We start from the raw sequence: 8,998 nt of genomic DNA, 5'->3' as shown, positions 1-8,998 counted from the left end.
GATGGTATATAGATGACTAAACATAGTTATGGCATCTATATACATTTAAAAATTCTGACCAGCAGGGGCGGAGACCTAACCATTTTGTGGTGCCGTAACAAGCCTCTTAAGTAAGTTTCCTTGCTGATTACACCTGCCACCTACCAATACAGAGGGTCTGCCTCTTCGGTCTCTCTTTGTCCTCTGTATAGGGGAGAGGCAACTCTGAATTTCACTCAGGTGACCAACCGAACTCCTGAGATTGCAAACTAACAGTGATCTTTAGCCTTGACGGGGAGGGCTGTCCTTTCCAGACTTTGTTTCATTCAGTTCAGTTCAGTTCAGTTCAGTTCAGTCGCTCAGTCATGTCTGACTCTCTGAGACCCCATGAATTGCAGCACGCCAGGCCTCCCTGTCCATCACCAACTCCCAGAGTTTACCCAAACTCATGTCCATTGAGTCAGTGATGCCATCCAACCATCTCATCCTCTGTCGTCCCCTTCTCCTCCTGCCCCCAATCCTTCCCAGCATCAGGGTCTTTTCCAATGAGTCAACTCTTCATATGAGGTGGCCAAAGTATTGGAGTTTCAGCTTCAACATCAGTCCTTCCAGTGAACACCCAGGACTGATCTCCTTTAGGATGGACTGGTTGGATCTCCTTGCAGTCCAAGGGACTCTCAAGAGTCTTCTCCAACACCACAGTTCAAAAGCATCAATTCTTCAGCGCTCAGCTTTCTTCACAGTCCAACTCTCACGTCCATACATGACTACTGGAAAAACCATAGCCTTGATTAGATGGACCTTTGTTGGCAAAGCCAAAACCAAATGAAGATGGCTCCAAGGCGACCACTTGAAGGATGGGGAGAACTTCATCTTGATTCCTGGCTGGAACCTTTTTTTTTAATATTCTTTTATTACATTTTTTTTTTTTTTTTGCTTGACTGAATCTTCATTGAGGTGCTTGGGCTTTCTCTAGTTGTGGCGTGTGGGCTGAGTAGTTGTGGTGCATGGGCTTAGTTGCCCCAAGGCATGTGCAATCTTAGGTCCCTGACCAAGGATCAAATCCATGTCCCCTGACTGGAAGCAGATTCTTAACCACTGGGCCACAGGGAAGTCCCTATTACTATTTTTTAAAGCACAAATGCCCATACAACTTTGGCTTATAAGATAGTTCTATATAGAATATATTAAAATACTAGTGATCTTGATATTATAAACTGTGTGTATGCACAGTCGCTCAGTTGTGTCCAGCTTTTTGCTGTCCAGTGGACTGTAGCCTGTCAGGCACCTCTGTTCATGGGATTTCCCAGGCAAGAATACCAGAATAGGTTGCCCTTTTCTCCTCCAGGGGATCTTCCCCACCCAGGGATAGAACCCAAGTCTCTTGCATCTCTTGCACTGGCAGGCAGTTCTTTGCCACTAGTGCCACTTAAGAAGCCCTGGGTCCCATACAGGCAAATTAAGATTGTTTTCTTCAGGCTGTTTCAGTAGGACTGGATTTGGTCATTTCCATCTGGAAAATATATAAAAAAATTATGTATAAGAGTTGATGCTACTGCATTTGGATAAAGCTGGCAAGTTCTTCCTACTATCATATCCCAGGAAACAGCACCAAGGAAACCTAATATATTGGAATAGATGTTGCAGCATTTGGCCCACAGTTTGATAGCTCTTAGGGTTAACCTGAAGTTGTCAAGGTTTGGTGTGTGTGTGCACACTCAGTCGTGTCTTACTCTTTTTGACCCCATGGACTGTAGCCTGCCAGGTTCCTCTGTCCATGGGATTCTCCCAGCAAGAATACTGGAGTGGGTTGCCATTTCCTAATCCAGGGGATCTTCCTGACCCAGGGATCGAACCCAAGTCTCCCATAATGCAGGCAGATTCTTGACCACAGCACTGCCTGGGAAGCAATGTTTAGCACCAGTTGTAAAATTTCATCAGTTATGCTGCAACCAATAAGACTTCTTATGCATCTTATATCTAAAATTTCAAGCAGACTGTCATCTTTTAAATCCAAGTCTTCTAGAATACACTGCTGTGTTCATCTTTCAAACAAAATATCAATCGCTATTCCACGAAAGTGCAACTCGATAACTGGTTACCAAGGCCTCTTCAACAGCTCTTACATCTTTTAGGTGCGTTCTAAGTCGCTTCAGTCGTGCTCAACTCTTTGCGACCCCAGGGACTGCAGCCCACCAGGCTCCTCTGTCCATGGAATCCTCCAGGCAGATACTGAAGTGGGTTGCCATTTCCTCCTTCAGGGGATCTTCCCTGACCAAGGGATCGAATCTGCATCTCTTTTGCCTCCTGCATTGGTAGGCGGGTTCTTTACCACTAGGACCACCTGGGAAGCCCCTTACATCATTTACTTTCTGCAATTTCAATTTATCATAGAATGAGGTGAAGAAGACACTTGTATTAACATGTCTTGGGGCAACACACAACACAACAATTATTATCAGCACTTTCTGTATGTACTCTTCATCTATGAGATACAAAAGTAAAAACTTTTACCAGGTAATTTAATTTTCCCAAAATGAAATTCCTGCACTGTAGTTCCTCTTCCCAAACCCCAAAGGGCTTTAGAGTCTCAACTAGTTTCTCCGTAAGTAGGCATCAGTTTCCTCGGGGTCTGCTGAACTGATGGGAGACGTGATGCCGTAGTGTTTTCGGAGGTGGCCATCCGTCTGGCTCCGGAGTAGTAAGGACTCAGCGGCTGCTCTGGGCGTGGCCACTGAGGGGAAACGGAGAAGGGGCGAGTCTCAGCCCCGGGGGCCACGCCCACTCCCGCCCGAGCTCCCCCACCGCTTCCACTCTGGTCGCTTTCTTCTTTGTCCCCATGTGGTGCCCAAACATTGGCACAGCAACTTTCTAGAACTCAGGTTGGACTCTTGTTGAACTCCAGAATCAGTCTTCCACCTTACTATTAGAGCAAAGTGTGGTAAGAGAGTTCTTGCCAAAACAACAGTGATAAATACCGTTTCTCCAGAGCTTATTACATACCAGACCCTTAATATACACTGTGCTGCACTCAGTATGCCAGTAAATTTGGAAAACTCAGAAGTGGCCACAGGACTGGAAAAGGTCAGTTTTCATTCCAATCCCAAAGAAGGGCAATGCCAAAGAATGTTCAAATTACCACACGATTGCACTCATCTCACACGCTAGCAAAGGAATGCTCAAAATTCTCCAAGCCAGGCTTCAACAGTACATGAACTGTGAAATTCCAGATGTTCAAGCTGGATTTAGAAAAGGCAGAGGATCCGGAGATCAAATTGCCAACATCCATTGCATCACAGAAAAAGCAAGAGAATTTCAGAAAAACATCTACTTCTGCTTTATTTATTACACCAAAGCCTTTGAATGTGTGGATCACAACAAACTATGGAAACTTCTTCAAGAGATGGGAATATCAGACCACCTTACCTGCCTCTTGAGAAATCTGCATGCAGGTCAAGAAGCAACAGTTAGAACCAGACATGGAACAACAGACTGGTTCCAAATCAGGAATGGAGTACGTCAAGGCTGTATACTGTCACCCTGCTTATTTAACTTATATGCAGAGCACATCATGCAAAATGCTGGGCTGGATGAAGCACAAGCTGGAATCAAGATTGCTGGGAGAAATATCAATAACCTCAGATACACAGACACCACCCTTATGGCAGAAACTAAGGGGGAACTAAAGAGCTTCTTGATAAAAGTGAAAAGGAGAGTGAAAAAGCTGACTTAAAACTCAACATTCAAAAAACTAAGATCATGGCATCTGGTCCCATCACTTCATGGCAAATAGATGGGGAAACAATGGAAACAGTGACAGACTTAATTTTAGTGGGCTCCAAAATCACTGCAGATGGTGACTGCAGCCATGAAATTAAAAGACGCTTGCTCCTTGGAAGAAAAGCTATGACCAAATTAAACACATATTAAAAAGCAGAAACATTACTTTGCCAACAAAGGTCCATCTAGTCAAAGCTATGGTTTTTCCAGTAGTCATGTATGGATGTGAAAGTTGAACTATAAAGAAAGCTGAGCACCGAAGAATTGATGCTTTTGAACTGTGGTGTTGGAGAAGACTCTTGAGAGTCCCTTGGACTGCAAGGAGATCAAACCAGCCAATCCTAAAGGAAATCAGTCCTGAATATTCACTGGAAGGACTGATGTTGAAGCTGAAACTCCAATACTTTGGCCACTTGATGGGAAGAACTGATTCACTGGAAAAGACCCTGATGCTGGGAAAGATTGAAGACAGGAAGAGAAGGGATGACAGAGGATGAGATGGTTGGATGGCATCACTGACTCTATGGATATGAGTTTGAGCAAGCTCCAGGAGTTGGTGATGGACAGGGAAGGCTGGTGTGCTGTAGTCCATGGGGTTGCAAAGAGTTGGACACAACTGAGCGAATGAACTGACTGACTGACTAAGATACACTATTTATGACCCTCCTAAGAACTTTCTGTGGTCACTATTATGTTCTCAGTTGCAGAGACCAGGGAACTGATGGTTTGAGAAGCTAAGTTTCTCTTGGTGGCTAACTCATAAGTGGTGAAATAAGAGATTCTGACCTAGGGTGTGCAGCCCATTCACTTTTCTTTTTTTTTTTTTTTTACTTTTCTAGTATGAAAGTCACAGGCTTCCCAGGTGTCTCAGTGGTAAAGAATCCGCATCCAGTGTAGGTGATGGAATAGAGGCAGGTTCAATCCCTGATTTGGGAAATTCCCCTGGACTAGGAAATGGTGACCCACTCCAGTATTCTTGCCTGGAAAATTCCATGAAAGAAGAAGCCTGATGGGCTGCAGTCCATGGGGTCACAAACAGTCTGACTTAACTGAAGTGACTTAGAAGGCATGCACATAGTTGATTTACAGTGTGTGTTCATTTCAGATGTACAGCAAAGTGATTCAGTTATATATGTATATATATGTTTATGTATTTTTTCAGGTTCTTTTATGGATTATTACAGAGTATTGAGTATAGTTCTTTGTGCTATACAGTAGGTCCTTGTTATCTATTTTATATATAGTAGTTTATAGTAGTTATATATATATATATGTGTATAGTATTTTATATATAGTGTATGCTAATCCCAAATTCCTAACTTATCCCTCCTTGTTTCCCCTTTGGTAACCATACATTTGTTTTCTATGTCTGTGAGACTTATTCGTGTCTAAAGGTATGACAGTCATAATGAAAATGATAAGAATAAAAATGAAACTAAATAGGCACTCCAGAATTACTACTCTTCGCAATTTGTAATACCATTCTATAGCAGGGACAGCAGTATTTCTGTTTCTGTTTTTAGAAAGGGCACTGATTTTAAGTAATGTACTGCTAATGTTGATATTTTAGCTTGTTTTAAACTTTTGATTTCTTTCTGATGTGTTACAAGAATTTTAAATGTCTCCACTTCTAGAAAACAGAGAATATTTGTTTTTGAACGAAAAACCATGTTACTTTTCATTTTTAAAGTAGATTTCAGGGCATATTCACAGATATTTACTAATTTGAGCCCCACAATGATACTGTGATGAAAGAAGTGGCTATCAGAATTTTATTTTGCAAACGGTGACATAACAGTGCAATCAAAGATACACAGTGACTCCCTCAAGGTCACACAGCTGATCCAAAATAGGGTTGAGATTCAGTTTTTCTTTTTAATATTTACTTATGTATTTGTTTGTTTTTGGCTGTGTCAGGTCTTAGTTGTGGCACTCGGAATCTTACGTTGTGCCTCCTGGGCTTAGTTGCCCCACGGCTTGTGGGGTCTGAGTTACCTGACCAGGGGTCAAACCTATGACCCCAGCATTGGAATTCTTAACCACTGGACCATCAGAGAAGCCCAGAGACTCAATCATAACAACTTCCTCTTAGAAACGTTCCCTGTAATGTCTTGCCATCCACGTATCTTTTTCCTTAACTTTCTTAACTTTTCTTAAATTTAATAAAAAGCAGTATGGAAACATGAAGACTGTTTTTCTCCACTGGATTTAAATTTAAATTCTTAACTTTCTTAAATACTTAAGGAAAGTGCTTCATGCAGCTCTTTATCAGGACTTAAAGACTGGAAGCTGAGGGTATGTACAAGTTATTTCTGAAATTCTCCTTATAAAAAATGATTCTTAATATAGATAACAGTTTCATCACATGGTTGCCATAGCTAAAAGTTATGAGGTTTTCTTATGTTTAAATGTTTGAATAATTAAGTGAACAGCAGTGTGTACAATGTAAGTTTCTTAAATTTAATTAGAGGATACCCCTATAGAAAGCACTATTGTGAAATGTACATGGAGTGATTAAAGGGTTTAGTACATATAATTTTCCCTAGTGTTTAAAAGGTCACTAGAAAGAAAAAGTGACAAATATGCTGTTTTAAGCTTTTTTTTTTGCCACTTTAAAAATGTCACAGTGAGTGAAAGGAAAAAGCTGCCCGATAGCAGATGAATGGGTATTGACAGCTGCACCAGTGTTAAATGCTGCATGGCAGAAAAATCTAGGGAAGAAAAACAAACTGTAGTCACGTTTCCATATTGCTTTTTATTAAATTTCAGTAAAGAACTTTAACTTTGATTGATATCTGAATTTGATAATGAAAGCAATTTGTGAGACAAATCCATGCACACACAGAAAAGATAGGTGTATAATATAAGACATTTTAATCATGCACTAAATGTAAAATTATCCTGACAACACATGTGATATTTTATGGTGTCCATATGGTATTGCATATGCAGCTTATAATATACAACTGGTATCTGGATAACATATGATATAGATGTAAAGCACACCCTACAAGCTTAGAATTCTGTGGTTACACACACACACACGCACACACACAGAGACACAATATTCATGCTTTTCTGTGCTGAATATACATTATACATTTAACCCCTCTGCCTGTGTATTCATATTGTGAAGGGCTCGGGTTACTTTCTGGGGGCGTGTTAGATTTCTTTTGGCTTGAACAACCCTTTTCCCCAGAAGCCTGGAAAATTCATCATGTTGGATAGCCAGGTGTTCTCCATTTGCAAATATTATTATCTTGTAGGATTAGAAGAAGGTTTAATTATGAGAGAGGATAAATAAACAGTGCTGCAGGCAGAAAGGCCCACCAGCCCCTTTGTTGGGAGGTGTCCTCTAGGACAGCAGTCCCCAACCTTTTTGGCACCAGGGACTGGTTTCATGGAAGACAGTTTTTCCACGTATGGCCGATGGGGGGCGGGGGATTGGTTTAGGGATGATTCAAGAGCATTACATTTATTGTGTACTTTATTTCTATTGTTATTACATCAGTTCCACCTCAGATCACTGGGCATTAGGTCCTGGAGGTTGGGGACACCTGCTATAGGACTCAAGGTCTGTGAACAGTCTTGATGCAATGAGGGAGGGATTTCTAAGCTGGAGACTATAGGGTCTCTGCCAGCAGACTCTGATGCTCAGTTGGAGGAGGACCCCGGGAGCCAGTGTCTTTTGCTCTTGATTGTTCTTTACCATGGATCTCCTTCAGAGCAGATTTGACTGATGTTTACCTGAATCACCATCATTTCCAGGAGAAGCTTGTTGCCACATTCAATCTCAACCACTATAGGCAAATCCCTTGTGCATCTGTCTTCCCCCTACCTTCCCCAGACTGGAGCAGAGACCCATCCTTTTCATCCTCGAATCCCTGCTCCCTGGTACCTTAGTAGGCATAGGTGCATCAGTGATCAGTCGTGTCCAACTCTTTGTAACCCCATGGACTGTAGCCCTCCTGGCTTCTCTGTCCATGAGATTTTCCAGGTGAGACTACTGGAACAGGTGGCCATTTCCTTCTTCATGGGATCTTCTCGACCCAGGGATCAAACCCATGTCCCTTGTGTCTCTTGCACTGGCAGGTGGGTTCTTTACTAGCTGAGCCACCAGGGAAGCTCCATCTGGTGCCAGTCATCCAATAGGCTCTCAATAAATGTTGAATGAATGAAATGATTGCATCTATATCTTAATGCAAAGTGGAATGCCTTTCTGGAGTTCTTTAGTACCGGGGTCATTTGTTGTACTTCTGCTGTCTGCATTCACAAATAGATTAAGGCTGTCTGAAATTGCCCTGAGTTTTCTCACTTTTAGGACCTTCCTTCTGAAGTAATCCTTTCAGACTCTACTGTCAGAGTTTGCTGTGAGCCCACAATTATATCAAAGATGCTCTTTCTGTCTATCCTTGGGGTTTCTTACTATGAAGATTAAGAAAAGGAACTTGAGAAAGAATTAGCAGACATCACCTTGAGTTATATAGTTACAATCCATGAAGAAATTGTGAATAGTATTAATTAAAAAAATACATGGACTTTGGAGTTTAATTTTTTTTAAAACTTTACAAACATCTTTAGGGAGTACCAAAAAAATTACATTAACTAAATTACTTTGTTGTATAATTAGAATATTCTACCAGCATACATAAATTTTAGAAGTGAATGCTGTCAGTTTTCATTTTTAAAAATATATCATGTGATGGATGAATAATAATCACACCTGGAAACAGTTTTATAAATAAGAAAATTAAGTTGCATGAAATTATATTCAAAGGTGGTAATGAGTGTCAGTATTGCTCAAAAAGAGAAAATATGATTTCTTAGACCCTCAAAATGTGCTTATGTGTTAACTAGATGTATTTATGTTTCACAGCCAACTATGCTGTAGTTTATATTCCTAGAAATGGCATTAGTGCTTTCTGAACTATGGTCGTTTATATTATTTTCCACAATAACAATGCCTCTAATCCTTATTACCAAAGAAATCCCGCTCTAGTGTTTATAGGTAACTTGAGCTATCTAAACATACAAAACAAGCATATGAAAACTAGAACTCTGTTAACTTGTTAATGAGTTCGAGATTAAAACCTGAGTGATATCAATTCTCATTGAATCAACTGAGTTTTCAAATAAAGTCAAGCAAGTAAATACCATATTATTTAGTTTTCTATTGACAAAATTATAAGACTGACAATTAAAAATCCACTAGTCTGTGGATTCTCATCCTACGTTATCC

General features: G+C 40.7%; 1 pseudogene; it reads right to left on the bottom strand.

The window, feature by feature from the left end:
- Positions 1-1,398: 1,398 nt before the first annotated feature.
- LOC145545703 (poly(A) polymerase alpha-like) lies at positions 1,399-7,546 on the bottom strand (annotated as a pseudogene).
- Positions 7,547-8,998: the final 1,452 nt, after the last annotated feature.

Source organism: Giraffa tippelskirchi, chromosome 4, assembly GCF_054371585.1.
Source record: "Giraffa tippelskirchi isolate mGirTip1 chromosome 4, T2T-mGirTip1v1.2.pri, whole genome shotgun sequence".
Taxonomy (NCBI): domain Eukaryota; kingdom Metazoa; phylum Chordata; class Mammalia; order Artiodactyla; family Giraffidae; genus Giraffa; species Giraffa tippelskirchi.
The sequence above is the reverse complement of the archived record's forward strand: the minus strand, read 5'-3'. Positions and strand labels throughout refer to the sequence as shown.